At 41.5% G+C, this 15,916-nt stretch overlaps 1 long non-coding RNA gene across 1 annotated transcript; it reads left to right on the plus strand.

Annotated features, from left to right (window-relative positions):
* The first annotated feature begins 2,649 nt into the window (after positions 1 to 2,649).
* Positions 2,650 to 7,405, plus strand: LOC123331452. Its single transcript, XR_006548100.1, has 2 exons — positions 2,650 to 3,532; positions 3,589 to 7,405. It is a non-coding gene; the product is annotated as an uncharacterized LOC123331452 (long non-coding RNA).
* The last annotated feature ends 8,511 nt before the right edge of the window (positions 7,406 to 15,916 follow it).

The following is a 15,916-nucleotide window of genomic DNA, read 5'->3' on the forward strand; positions in this document are numbered from 1 at the left end:
GACAGAGGATGAGATGGCTGGATGGCATCACTGACTCGATGGATGTGAGTCTGAGTGAACTCCGGGAGTTGGTGATGGACAGGGAGGCCTGGCGTGCTGCGATTCATGGGGTCGTGAAGAGTCGGACATGACTGAGCGACTGAACTGAACTGAGTTTTTCCTAGGACAATATTTTAGCTACAAGTGATTTTTTGACACCATATGTATCTCTTCACTCCCCTTCTCTGGTGTCCAAAAGTGCATCTTTCAACTTTCTGTATACAGTAGCAAAATGAAATTCAACAGATACCTTAGTACTTACCATGTTTTAGAAATGGTGCTAGGAGACAGAGACACAGAGAATGAATGAAGCCACATATGTTCGCAGGTTGCTTACTCTCATGGGGAAGACTTACAAGCAAATAATTTAGGCAGTGTTAGAGACATCTAACATACCACATGTAAGTATTTCTGTTTCTAGTTGTAAGGTTTCTGGCCCAAGATCTCTAAGAAATAAATCTATGCCAGAAATAAAAGAGATCTATCCCTTTTATTATGTGTCAGTTATATAGTTTGGTTCTTCTTTGGGATATTTTTTTATATGTGTGCCTACTGACTTCTTTTTTACCCTATATTGTGGGAGTTCCTCCAGATACACCACCACTCTGCCACTCTAAGTCATTCAGGGTTTTACCAAACCTTCCTGTCTATTCCTGACAATGTACTTTCTATTCAGACTCGTGGCGCCTTCAGACATATGTTGCCTATGTGATTGTTCAGGTGTCTGAAATGTGATGTGTCTGTCAGAAAACCTTATCTTCCCTATCACTCACCTCTTCTTCAATTCTCTGAAATTTCAGTACCATTGATTCAGTACTTTTGGGCCGTAAAGTAACAACCTCCTTAAATAGAATAGCCTTCCCTTTTCTGTTCCCTCTTGCCCGTATTTGCTACCAGTATGTATGTTTCTTTCTTTCAGACCTCAAACAAACAAATGTTTGGAAGGTTCTCCTGGTTTGAGCTTGAAACTTTATTCCTTCCTGAAGTCTAGGATAATGTTTTAGCTAATATTTCTTTCAGAATTACCATTCAAGTTATTTAGTACTAATCAGTTACTTTATCACAGAAGTACTAGTAAACCAAGTATCATTTTTAAAAGTTTAGTGGAACAGTGACATTTAAAATAGACATTTATTAGTGATTATGCATTTAAATTAATGTTGTGTATGCATGTGTTTCTTGAATTCCTACTCCACTTGCCAAAAATGGTATTAAAATTGACTTAAGATATTGTTTAAAAAGTAAGTTGGTAGGGAACAGCTCTGAGTTGAACTTTAACATGTATTGAGAGATGTTCTAGTTGTCCAGACCTTTATTCTTTCTACTCCAAATCTGGCACCAACCTAAATAAGCCCATTGAATCTTTCAGTATTCAAGAACCAAAAGTCCCATAAAATGATCAAATGGTGCTGAAATCAACTGACTAATTTTCTACAGATTTACTGTTTACCTGTAAACCAATACTTTTTTAAAAAAACAACTTTTCCTTACAACAAAATAAGAGATTCCTTGGTGTTGTTTATTTTTCCCGTAATTGTCCAAGGCAGGTGTTCCATTTTGATGGCCAGGTCCTTCCATCTTGTGGCTGCCCATCCCCTGGGCCTTGCTGTCATTTGTGTCAAGATTGAAGAAGGAACAGACAGTGGAGGAGGTATGTCTGCTGCTTAAACTGTTTCAGCCCTAAAAGGGGCATGCCTCATTTCTGCTCACATTCCATTGGCAAGAACTGGTCACATGGCCACCTCAGGATGCAAGGGAGGCTGGGAAATACAGTCCCTGGCTGGAGAGCTGCTTCCTGGTCATCACTGTACCACAAACCTTGGGAATAGTGGGATTCGTAGACAACAACCCTCGGTCATGTAGCACACTTTGACAAGTTGACAACAGTATGGCCATAAAGAATACATTTAACTCAGTTAATTCAGACTAGGGGAGAGGTCAAGAAAAGCTTTGGGGAGGGAGTGACGTTTGAGCTTTGTTTTAAGAGTCTAAGTAAACCAGGTGAAAAAGAAAGGGATTTGGGGCAGAGAAAGCTTGTGAAAGATGAGGTATAGAAGTATATGGCCTATTCGGAGGACAAAAGTAGTGCAATATATGTGGATTATATTGTGGAGTCAGGATAAGAAGGTGAGCCAAAATAGGTGGCTAAAGAGCTTTTAGATTCATAGGAAAACGTGTGTGTTCAAGATGTTTGTAGGATGTAGAATCCACAAGGTTTGAATGGGAGATGAGGTCTGAGAGGTAGTGAGAGGCCACATCACCTAAGGCCTTGTAACTGTGGGGTGAATTTTCAATCTTACTGTAAATAAGACAAAACTAAGGAGAGTTGGACTGTGAAGAAAGCTGAGCGCCGAAGAATTGATGCTTTTGAAGTGTGGTGTTGGAGAAGACTCTTGAGAGTCCCTTGGACTGCAAGGAGATCCAACCAGTCCATTCTGAAGGAGATCAGTCCTGGGTGTTCTTTGGAAGAAATGATGCTAAAGCTAAAACTCCAGTACTTTGGCCACCTCATGCGAAGAGTTGACTCATTGGAAAAGACTCTGATGCTGGGAGGGATTGGGGGCAGGAGGAGAAGGGGACGACAGAGGATGAGCTGGCTGGATGGCATCACTGACTCGATGGACGTGAGTCTGAGTGAACTCCGGGAGTTGGTGATGGACAGGGAGGCCTGGCATGCTGCAGTTCATGGAGTCACAAAGAGTTGGACACGACTGAGCAACTGAACTGAAAGATACATTTGTACTTATTCAATCAAACATACTCTGTCCCTACTTTCTGAAATAAAACAGTTCCTAAATGGTTCATGACAGTATGGTGTAGTAGTATGGAACTCTATTTTAGAGTGACATTGAGTTGTTTATGCAAATGAATGTTCTCAGCTTTGCTGTCTCACGGTGCAACAGAAATAGATAAAAACAATAGGTATAGGGAGACGAGAGAATGTGAAAACAATACCAAACAATGCTATTGTGAATTTTTTCTAAAAGTTTGGATATGGTTTTGCAAAAGCCAAGGCAAGATTCAGTGTTGGGTGAAGTCTCCAAAAAGAAAGTTTTCCTCTCATGTAAGACAAAGGCGTCATTTCCCCCAAAGGCTGAGGCCCAATTCTCGTGGTGTCTGTGACAGCCCCTGACCCAACAACTCCATGCAGAGTATTTGGGGAAGGTTCAAGAGAGGGTCAAGAGAATTTATATGAGAAAACACTTGCCTCTAAACAAGATTCTGGGATGTGATAATCCAAAAATGCAATTTTCAAAAGTGCCTTCTTTAGACCCAAGGAATAATTTTAGAAAAGGGAAAGTCTCAGAGTTAAGGAGCAGATGTTGACACAGTTGCTTATAGTATATGATATGAGAGGCATTTCTGAGAGAACTTCCTATTCAGAACAACAATATATTAATAACTAACTTTGAATAACTAATCCCTGGACCCCTCGCTAACACCAGGAACTTTTCAAAGTGTTTGGTATTAAAATGGCTTTCGATTGGTTAAGGTGAAATTTTTATCTCTTAACAGTGGTGGTATTAAAATGGCTTTCGATTGGTTAAGGTGAAATTTTTATCTCTTAACAGTGGAATACCCTTACCTGAGTATGGTAGATACGATAATAACTGAGTAACAGATGGGAATCCCGTTTTGTACAGAGTGCATCCTGAAGTACCTAAATCCACACAGAGTAGCTGCCCCCTCTCCTCGCCCATGTGAGGTATTGTAGCACCTCAGTGGACAGCTAGGGTCTCCACCATTTTCCTTACCTTCCTTAGCCCAAGCTCAGCAGATAACCTTGCTTTGTAATTAAAAAAAAAAAAAAAAGTGAAGGCTATAAGGTGTCCATTTCTTGATTTTCCTGGCCTCTTATCTACATAATTACCTCCTCCTGCCTATTTTCTGATTGTTTCCTCCACTCACGGAGGAAAGACATAACAGATTCTGCAAGATGCATCCTTGAATCTCTAGATGTCTAGGCAAAAAGTGGATTCCCAAAAGGGAGGGGAGCAGGTGATGGTGCTTTGAGGAGAAAAATGACCTTGAACTTGGGCCCCATCTCTGCCAGGAGGTGGTGTAGGCTGCTGATGGCCAGGCAGGGTTTTAGCTGGATTCAGTTTTCAGTCTTCTTTCCATCCCTGATTGGTTGTAGGATTTGGAGCAAATTATTCTCGGCCACCTCTTTTAGCTTCACTTTTCTTCTTCATGAATGGGTGTAACGTCTACTTCATGAGGAGAATTAAAGAAGATCATACAAGTGTGGAGGAAAGAAAATGTGATTTTAAAACCTAATTTCAGATGCTTCCACATGAAAGATCCTCAACAGAGGAAAATTTATGCTTTTGATTAGAAAAGGATATTGATGGGCCATCTACTTCTGAGAGGCAAAGTCCAGACCCAGCTGGACGGGAGAAATTGGGATACCGTAGGTTTAAAAGTAGCTTGCTCTGAGAAATGAAGCCATGGGATTTTCAAATTTTCTCCCTGGAACCAGAGGGAAAAGCAATAAGACCAGAGTGCTCTTCCCAACAGGCATGGTAGATAATAAAATGAAGGTTGCTTTTTCTTTGCTGCTCCAGTTTGTTGTTACCCTTTCCTGTGTCTTTAGTGGAGCTTTGCAGCTTCCTTAGACTTGAATTAACACTGCTTTAAGGAATCAAGAGAAGGATTGATTGGGACAGGCTGGGGCATCCTGCAGACGTTGATAAGGGATCAAGTGTTGTGTCTAGAGCAGAGACCAGGGACAAGTGGTGAGGAACCACCAGGAAAATGTAACTTCCTCTCTGGTGATCCTCAGAAACATTAAGAAGGGACCTGAACTCTCCTAGTTATTCATTTGCATTTGATGGTCTTTGTGTCCCTTTGAGCCCAGAAGCCTAGAAGACTTCGGGACAAGTGAAATATATTCACTTTTTACTGCTACCACCTTAAAATAAGTTACCACCCTTCTATTCTGAACTGCTGCAATTGCCTCTTAACTATAGAATCTTCCACTGTCCCTTCCAATCCATTCTTTACGCAGTTGCCAAAAAAAAATATTTTAAGCATAAAATGGATCAATCTGCCACTCTTCTTAAATCTTTTCTTTGGCTTCCCATTTGCCTTGAGTAAATCTGAACTCCTTTTGACCTGTCAGGCCTGCATGTTTCCATGAACAGCCTCATATGGTATCCAGTGGTCCCCTTCACCAATGTACTCCAGGACCCTCAGGGTCTGTACCGACCCTTCTTTCCTCTGGAGTCCTGCTCCTCCTGGGTTTCATGCATCTGGCACATCACCCTCAGGTCTCTACACTGGTGTTACCTTCTTGGTGCAATCTTCCCTGGCCACTCCACATAAACTGGTCCCAGCCTCTCACCGTTGCTATTATCTATTGCAATACTCTGGTTGTTTCTTTGGCCACCTGATGTGAAGAACTGACTCATTTGAAAAGACTGTGATGCTGGGAAAGATCAAAGGCAGGAGGAGAAGGGGTTGACAGAGGATGAGATGGTTGGATGGCATCACCAACTCGATGGACATGAGTTTGAGCAAATTCCAGGAGTTGGTGATGGACAGGGAAGCCTGGCGATCTGCAGTGCTTGGAGTCATAAAGAGTCAGACATGACTGAGCAACTGAACTGAGGCTGTTTCTTTGTCGTACCTACCCTGTATTGTGATTATCCATCTTTCTGCCTTCTTATTTACTGTCTTTATGAGGGCAAAGGCTTGGCATACTTCACAAACCCCACCAATGCATCTGTACCTGCTTTAGTGCCTGAACCCTAGTAGGCCATCAATAATATTTGAAGGATGGGATGGATGAACAGTTGTCCAGAGTAACGTCATCCAATAGAAATATAATGTGGGCCACATATGTAACTTTAAATTGTTCAGTAGCTACATATAAAAAAGAAACAGTAAAATTAATTTTAATAATGTATTTTATTTACCCAGTGTATCCAAAATCTTATCATTCCAACATGCAGTCAACATAAAAATTGTTAATGAGAAATTTTACAATTTTTTCTAAGTCTTAAAAACGCATTGTGAATTTTATACTTTCAGCACATCTCAATTTGATGTAACCACATTTCAGGTGTTCAGAAGCCACATGAGGCTCTTGACTCCTGCACTGGACAGTGAGGTCTAGAGTGTACAGGGCTTGATATGTTGTAGCTATTAGATAATAAAAATAATGCAAAGCTTCAGAGTAAGAAAGGCTCAGTGCGAGAGCTGCAGAGAAGAGCCGTACCTTCTGACCTGAGGCTTTTTCATTCACTTGCTAGCACCTGGAACCACAGGGAGACCAAGTGTGCCCTAATGGATAAGGCCATAGGATGAGGGGCAAGATGGACATCTGTACAGAAGGCAGACACCCACAGAGCATGTGCAGAGAACACCAGAAGGACAGCAGCCTTGTTGCCTGGGTGGGAGAAGAAAATGGGCAGCAGGCTTTGCCAGAAAGTTCTCTGCCAGCGGAGAATCTCAGAATGGAATCCATTGAGACATCATCAGAGATCTCGCAGAGAGATACTGTTCTTGGGGTTTGTTGGTTACAGAGTATGTAATGCTGATCATTTTTTCTTTTCTTTATTATGAAAACTTCCTTTGGCTAATTTGTGGCCAGCAGGTTTTCAGTTAGGAATTTGAAACGAGCCAACTAGGCTGTCTACTGAAGACGGTTTTCCAGGTAGGAAATTGTCTCCTAAAAGTGACTTTTAGATGAGAGCATCTCGCTAGATAATATTCACCATTGCATCTATGGCGCAGTACTTGAGAGAAAAATTCCATTGTGCGCATTTAAAACTCAGTTGTCATACTCTGAGAGTAATATGTGTGCAGTACAAGAGGTAAGCTACTCGTATCCGAAGCAAGAACTGTCTCCCGCCTGCACTTGACTAATTACATTTCATTGGTCAGTACCAGCATCATCTCTTGTCACTGAGTTCCTGAATCAGAAGGACAAAAGGACCATTAGTGCAGAGTCACTGAGCCCACCTCTGCTCTGACAGAGCAAATCTGGGGGATAGATTCTGAATCATTTGCACAAAGTTCCTGAAGGTGTCATGGGGATCTGTGAACAAGAGCACGTTTAAGGATATTTAAGGGCAAATTCCACAGTATATCTGAGAATGGTTTTAACATGTTGACTTCTGAAAATGAAGACCCACTCTGCACAAGTTTCAAACAGTATCTGCCAGTAAAATTTTTTTAGAGACCCATGGTCTATCTATAAAAGATCCAGTAATTTTCATGAGAGGTTTCCAAAGTGGGGTGAGGAAGGTAAGACTTTCCCCAGCACAAAAAAAGCTGCAGTTTGACAAAAGACCAGCTCTCTTTGACAACAAACATGCTGTGAAAGCACAACTCTTCCTTTCAGACTATATTAATAGAAAAATCTAGTGAACAAAAAAGATTAGTACAAAAATGTTCTACCAAGTAGATCCGATTTCTCCAAGGAAAACTTAATCCATACTTGCTACAGGCTTTCACATTTAAAAAAAAAAAAAATGAGTCATCATTGTCTCACTGATTATTTTAAGAGAGTTATAAATGTTAATGGATGTTTGAGTCAAATGAGTCTTTTTTATTTTTTTCCTCTTCAAATATTTATAAAGAACATTATGGTTGTATTCTTAATGAAACAAAACATTAAAATATATTTTTAAGTTCTTATGGGCCCCTTGCCAGTTTCAATCCTCTTCCTGCCTTAGCTGTTTTATTATGTCTGTGCTCCATGCATGTTTTCTACTTGCTACATATGATATATCCAGAGGTGAAATACAGTATTGCCTTTGCATATTTTGATTTTCAAATAAATAATTACTACTTTATATCTTCTTGCAGATTATGTCTATGAATATGCAAGCATATATAATTTTTACATAAATAAGCTCATATGCACATTTCTACACCTTGTGTTTTCCCTTAATATGTCTTAGATATCTTTTATTTTTACCCATGTAAATCTCCCTCATTTGACTTAATAGCTCTGAGTATTCCATGCTAGATATACCTCAATTTATTACCCCAGTTGCTTATCAATAGAAAGGAAAGTTGTTTACTTTCTTCTGTTGCAAACATTCCTCTATTACAGATATTGCTGAAAATATTTCTATGCACTTATAAAAGTATATTTATGAACTAAATTTCAAAGACTGTGTTCATTTTAAATTTCAATAGTCATAACTGAATTGTTCTTCAAGAAGAATGAGTGTGTTTCCCTATGTTGGGTATTATCAGATGATTTGGCATTAGTCAAACATTGGTGAAAAATGGCCTTTCATTGCTTGAATTTACAGTTCTCTAATAATGTTTGTAAGAGTTGGACCATAAAGAAAGCTCAGCACCAAAGAATTGATGCTTTTGAACTGTGGTACTGGAAAAGACTTGAGAGTCCTTTGGATAGCAAGGAGATCCAACCAGTCCATCCTAAAGGAAATCAGTCCTGAATATTCATTGGAAGGACTGATGCTGAAGCTGAAACTCCACTACTTTGGACACCTGATGCAAAGAGCTGACTCATTTGAAAAGACCCTGATGCTGGGAAAGAGTGAAGGCAGGAAGACAACAGAGGATGAGATGGTTGGATGGCATCTCCGACTCAATGGACATGAGTTTGAGCAAGCTTTGGGAGTTGGTGATGGAAAAGGAAGCCTGGCATGCTGCAGTCCATGGGGTTACAAAGAGTCAGACACGACTGAGTGACTGAACTGAATAATGTTTGGAGTAAAAGCTCTTTTCATCTGCTTACTGGTCTGTTTTTGTCTTGTGAACTGCCTTTTCATAGCTTTTCTCATTTTTAAAATTTGATTCTTTTATCAAATTGCTATATAAGTTATTAACCCCATTCTTACATGTATCACAGTTCTTGTTTTTGTTTTTGTTTTTTTTTTACCAGTTTGTTTTCTTTTAACTTTGTTTATGGTATTATTTAAGTTACTAAACCGTACAGGATTTGATTCTTTCTTCTCTTTCTTCCTCTAGGCCGGGTCCTTGCTACTTAAAGATTCCCTATTGAGGAATTACAGAACCAAAGCAGAGCATTACTAATAAACCTGCCTCAAAAAAACTGAGGAATCTCAGACCTTGAAATGGTTCAAACAGGCACTAAAATTTATCTCACAGGAATGTTGTGTGGAGGACAGGGAGATTAGAATTGAATATAATAAAAGTTCCTTCTACTTTTCTATAAAACCCATGGTGCTATGAAGAGTGATTAGAGTCATTTTTTGGAGACTTTCAGAGTGAGTGTTTTTTAGTTCACTTTGTAGTCTGTAGTTACTTGTATTTATTGTAGGAGAGTTTACTGTCTTGGCTACAATTTATGCACATGTGACTCTCTGGAAATAAAAGAGGTTGGAAATAAAATAGCCTGACTCAGGGCCTATGGCCAACACCCTCCTCCCCCATCCCACACCTTCACTGCCCTTGAAGGTCCCAGCACTTCCCTGACCCAGGTGGGGAACGAGTAAGTGGGTTTGTATGATGTGTGAGGCCTCCAAGGGCTGTAGAATGAAATGTACCCCCTTCCCAGCCCACATGTAGCATGTTTGCCAGCTGCTTCTTGACGATGGAGACGTTGCCTTTTCTGTTTACTCCATAGACATTGAATAGACAGCAAATGTTGGTAGTCATAATAATCCATGGTTGCCCTGAAAAACAACAAATTCTTGAGTAAAACCAGCATTAGTGGACTCCAAACAGATGTCACGTCCCAGGCGCCTCCAAGCCAGCTTGCTGTTTGGTAGCCATGACCTTTCAGTGTGAGCCTGCCCCTGGGTGTCACTGGAGGGGGACCAGCTGCTTTCCCAGAGTGCTCAGAGGCAGCTTCCGACAGCTGTTTGCTCAACTGTTTGATGTCACCTCTCTATTTAGTCCATGAACTAGATCTGAGAAAACACAACAGCAAGTTCTAAACTGTAAATATGACATGGCAATAAAATGGCTTATCTGCTTAGATATTGGGAATGCTCCATAGAGGCCAGGCTGAAGGCTGGAAAGGGAGTCAAGGCTAAAGCTTGGGGGTCCCTATTTCTAAATTAAGGCCTTCAAAAGTCTGGATTTGTTTAGCATGTAAATTCCTTAGAACTGGTTTTCCTTGATTGGAGAATCTGAATCTGGGTTGCCCACAGAGGGAAAGTTGATGGGTCCACCAGAGTTATTAATCATCTCAGATTTCTTCAGTCCCCTAGTTCTGGCACTACCTGGGCCAAGATATTTTATCTGTAGACATAGTTTATCTCAGTTTGCCTATCTGTGTAATGGAGAATCAGACCTCATTAGATTGTCCATAAGGCCTTTTCTGGCCTCTAAGAGCTCAGTAACCTTTGCAAAGTTAAACAGAGACCAGAAACTAGGAAGGTGCATGTTTATCTTTCCCCTGTCTTCCTACTTCTTGAAATACAGATGAGGTGGTTTGTGCTCTAGCAACCATCTTGGACCAGGAGGTGATTTGAGAATGGGTATCACATGCTAAAGTTTCTAGAAAAAACATAGGAGTCTGGGTTAATGTTATTGTTAATTAATAATGCTTGGTTATTAATAATGCTTGAGAGCTGCATGCTAGCCCAAAACTGCTTATCTTCAGACTTTTTTTACGTGAAAGAGCATTTTAAGGCATAGTTCCTTAGTATTTAAAAATTGTTAAATTAAAATATAGTTGATGTACAATATAATGTAAGTTTTACAGGTGTACAATATGGTTGTTCACAATTTTTAAAGGTCAGGCTCCATTTATAGTTTTTATAAAAGACAGGCTATATTCCCTGTGTTGAATAATATATTCCTGTAGCTCTTTTTTTTGGGGGGGGGTGCACTGTATGTCATGTGGGATCTTAGTTACCTGACCAGGGATTGAACACAGACTCCCTGCAGGGGAAGCACAGGTTCCCACTGCACCACCAGAGAAATCCCCCTGGTAGCTTATTTCCTTTTACATAGTAGTTTGTACCTCTTAACCACTATACCTATCTTGCTCCTCCCTCTCCCCACTGGTAACCACTAATTTGTTCTTTATGTCTGTGAGTCTGTATCTTTTTTTATTATATTCACTAGTTTATTTTTTAGATTCCACCAATAAGTAATATCATACAGTATTTGTCTTTCTCTCTTTAACTTACTTCACTTAGCATAATGCCCTCCAAGTCCATCCATGGTGTTGCAAATGCCAAAATTGCATTCTTTTTTATGACTGATTTATAGTTTCATTTGTGTATATATATATTTTTATGTCATTTCTAATAAAGTTCCATGATTTTAAGAATAATAGTGGTAGCTAACTTTTTTTTTGCCGTGTGTCAGATACTGCAAAAAGTATATTACATGTATTATTTAATGCTAACAGTAACTCTGTATGATAGATGCTATTATAGTCTCTATTTCACATGAAGAAACTGTGTCTTGGAGAAGCTACTAAGTTTTTCAAGGTCACAGAACAGGTTAACAATAGAAATGGCAAATATTTCCCTTCTTCTTTAAGAAGAAGGTTAGTGAGTTCTCTCTGTCACCCCAGACTAGTGTAAGGTGAGTCTGGAGTGCTGAGCAGAGAGTTTTAGGCTAATGAGAGTATTTATCTGGCTAGTTCAGAGAGCCGGGACATCAATTTTTGACTCCCTAGGTTTTGAGGACATTTGAGGGTGTCCAAGCATGCTGTCCGTAGTAACTTTTTTTAAAAAATATATTACAGGAGAGAGTTAAAATGTGAGAAATATATGTAAGTTATCTCTGAAAGGAAAAAATAAACCCCCCATTTATAAATTTATCTTCTTTCTTACAGATTCAAACTGAGCACTTTGGGGATATAGAGATAAAAGCTTTGCTTATAAACCCTGTCTGAGTCATAGTGACTTTAGGAAGTGGTGATTCAGCAAAATGATTCAATGCAAGTTGACAGTAAGTGAACTATTTTGAGATCTCTTAGAGTCATAGAACCAGAAGGACTGAGGCATGCTGAGGCCTCCCTCAGCATCCCACATCAGAGGCTTTGCAGCCATCTTCTGTACCCTTTGAGTTACAGCAACTATCACCTTACCAAGCAGGCTGCCCCTTCGTCGGACAGCTTTGGTTATAAGAAGGCCTGTCCATGTTGATCCCCAGTCTACCTCTGTGACCTGCCTCACCCTCCATTGAGTCTCATTCCACCATTTGGAGCTGCTCAGATTCTCCCTAATCCCTCATGCACGTAATATTAACCTGTGACCCTATTTCCAAGTTCCAACCCTGAGGTTACCTACCGCTGATCAAAAAGTAAAACTCTGTGTGTGTGTGTGTGTGTGTGTGTGTGTGTGTGTGTGTGTGTTGAGAGGAGGAAGCAGAAAAGACAAGTGAGGTGACCACTCCAGGCCTGGCTGGTTTACTCTGGTGCTTGAATGTACACCTCCGAGCCCACATTTGCTCAGCGCTAGGTTGGCTTGTTAGTCTCAAAGGTGGCCTTGCCCAGTGATCTCTAGCTTGGAACAGCCACCTGCTCTTCCTGTTGCCTGTGAGTTGACTCATGGAGGGGATGAGAGCAACTCCTAGGAAAGGTGAGTGGCTTGGAGTTTCCCTCAGTCCATGGAATCCTCAAAGGATGGATATCTGGATGAGCTATCACTCCAGGAAGCACCTCTCTGCCTCAACCCACAACCCACATACCCTGAACCCCAAATCAAAGGTAGGGCTATTGCCATGATGCTGATGAAGGACAGTGCATGGCTCATGAAGAATCTGAGACTATAGCTCACCATGGCCCTGGGACATCACAGTGCTGGGGACACTCAGAAAGAGACTCAGAGTCTGACACAGGCAGGTCAGCGAGGGAGCCCAGCCACACATGTAGGAGAGAGCTTTCTGGCACCAGCACTGCAGCTGAACAGCCATGCTCCTTCCTTCTTCTCATGGCCAGTGTCTTCATCAGTCACATTTGGTAGGAATCCTTGCCTTGCAGGCTTTAGCACCAGTGTTTACTCAGTAGCTCTAAACTGACTTCCTTTCTTGGCCTGAACTTTGAATGTTGAAGAAGGAAGTAACTTACTGAATATCATTGAGTTTTCCCTTGTGGTTCATTATAAGGAAGAGAGAATATGAATGAATCAAAGGCAGCGGGGTTGGTGGGAGAATTTGGACCCCTGGACTTCTAACCCTAGGCTCTGCTGCTAACTGGGTTGCTTTCCCCAGCTCCCCTCCATCTCTGGTGGTGCAGAGAGGTGAGAGGTGGTGGAGGTGAGAGGAGGAGGTTGCAGGGGGAGGCGGGAGGTGAGTAGGCCTGGTCGGGCTCCTGGGAAAACTTGTGAAGTTGATGAGTGCAGGCAGGAGGCTGGAAAGGGTATGCCTTCTGGTTTTCAAAGTCTGAGTTCACTGTTTGGTATGACGAGAGAAGCCCTGTCATTTTCCGCCTTTCCCTTTTCTGTTGTATTTTCTCCTCTGTGAGAACACAGATGCAGTTGATGGCAATGCCTATTTTTTTGTCTCTTAGCTTACTTTTAAAAATATTTGCTAAGCTGAATGATTATGTGTTGTAGATAAATTGTTTCCATAGTACCCTCGGTCATTTCAATAAAATTTTTTGAAAGCAAAGAACGAAAACCACTGCTCTCCTGGCCTCAGTGTCTCTAGGGTGTGTGGCTGCGTGGGCTGATATATGTGTACATCTTTTCAGAGGGGTAAGCCCTCTAAAATAAAAGAAATAATAGAATAAAATAAACTGATAAATAAAAAGGGCCAGCGCGGGCCTGGATTCATAAATCTAAAGCAAAAAGGACAGATACTACTGATGGACATGGATCAGCTACCTCCCAGACCTCAGTTCAGATGTTTCTTCACCCTTCTTTCCCTATGCTTGGACCAAGTTGAAAGATTCAAATTGGATGACTTTCATTTTGCATTTTATTTCTTCTGCCCAGTTTACCTTTCCCAGAAGTCTACTGAGGAGGAACAGCTCCTGAGGGTGGGCAGCAGGAGGAAGGAGAGAAACAGTGGGCAGGGTGATTCCCACTCTTGAATTAGCCCCATGGGATCTAAGAGAACTTTTTTGCCTTTTCATACTGTTTATGGGGTTCTCCAAGCAGGAGAGTCCCCCTTGCATTGCAAGGAGATCAAACCAGTCAATCCTAAAGGAAATCAACCCCGAGTATTCATTGGAAGGACTGATGCTGAAGTTCTAATAGTCTGGCCACCTGATGCAAAGAGCTGACTCACTGGAAGAGACCCTGATGCTGGGAAAGATTGAAGGCTTAAAGGAGGAGGGGGCAGCAGAGGATGAGATGGTTGGATAGCATGGGCATGAATCAGAGCAAACTCTGAGAGATAGTGGAGGACAGAGGAGCCTAGCATACTGCAGTCCATGGGGGTCACAAAGAGTCGGACATGATTTAGTGACTGAACAATGACAACAATCCAAGATACTGGGATCAGAACTCATCCTCTACAAGGATTGCTGACTCTCTGGCTACCCCTGAGAAGTCTGCCAAGGACACCCAATTGTTAGAACTAATGCCCTTTCCAGGATTATCCATGTGGTTCAGTGTACATGGCTGTCACTCCCTGACTCAGAACCTACCAAAAGCATAATAAGGGCCCATGGGATCTGACCCTAACATGAACCGCTCCCTGCTAATCTCCTCCATCAATCTCTTCCTGCTTCCTTGGCTCCGCTCTTGCTTGAATAGGTCAGGCATATTCCTCCCTCAGGACCTTAGTATTTGCTGCTTCCTCTGCTCAGAATGGTCTCCCTCAGACATTCATGTAGCTCTCTCATTTCACTGAGACCTGGACTCCAACTTCACCTTATCACAGAACTTCCGTGGCTCTCCAAACCAGCAGCTTGCCTCGCCGCTCTTTCGCCTATTACAACTTTGATCTGTGCACTTTGTGCTGTCTGTCTTCCTTGCCAGAATGTAAATTTAATAGGACAGAGACTTTGTCTTTTTCAGTCATCGTCATATCCACATTCCTAGCACATTGATTGCGTGCATGTGTGCTAAGTCACTCAGTCGTGTCTGACTCTTTGTGACCCCATGGACTGTAGTCCACCAGGCTCCTCTGTCCATGGGGTTCACTAGGCAAGAATACTGGAGTGGGTTGCCATGCCTCTTGCAGGGGATCTTTCCGACCCAGTGATAGAACTGGGGTCTCTTACATCTCCTGCATTGGCAGGTGGGTTCTTTACCACTTGCGCCACCAAGGAAGCCTAGCACATTAGTTGTCACTCAGCAGATGTTCATTGGATGCATGCTTTGATTGAGGGGGCAGAGTCATACTTGCTGGTCCAGCAGTGTCTCCAGCACAAGCTAGGTTCATGAGCCTATGGATATCATCTTCATTGACTATACCCCCTGGTTACATGCGTGTATGTGTATTCATTTGAATGTTAAGAATAATAAAATTGCTACTTTTTTATTTTTAATTTTAAAAATTAAAAAAATAGGCATGGCTGCATGTTCAGAAACCCATGTGGCCAATAAGCAGAGGAAACTTTCAGAACTTCAGCTTCCGAGGCTTCCACTAGCGCTCAGGTTGCCAGACCTTCCCATTGTCCTCTAGCAGAGGGGAGATGCTATTGAGGACATGTCTGGCCTCTGGGTAGTGCTGAGGATGCATCTCAAAGAGGGGATCCACTGAGCTAGCGGTGATAGGAACTGTAACATATTGACCCAGATCTCTGTGCAGGGTCCTGGTATCTCCCACACAGCCCCAGGGCCCTCTATGGTTTCAACCCTATGTGGTTGATGAGTTTGCTTTTATTTTTTTTGTTATTTTTATTGGAATATAGTTGATTTGCAATGTAGTGTTAGTTTTAGGTATACAGCAAAGTGAATCAGATATATATATATATATATATATATATATATATATATATATATATATCTCCACTCTTGTTTGTTTGTTTGGTTGGTTTATCTGTTTCCATGAAGCCGTTAAAAGTTGTAAA

The sequence above is a fragment of the Bubalus bubalis genome, chromosome 2 (genome assembly GCF_019923935.1).
Source record: "Bubalus bubalis isolate 160015118507 breed Murrah chromosome 2, NDDB_SH_1, whole genome shotgun sequence".
Taxonomy (NCBI): Eukaryota; Metazoa; Chordata; class Mammalia; order Artiodactyla; family Bovidae; genus Bubalus; species Bubalus bubalis.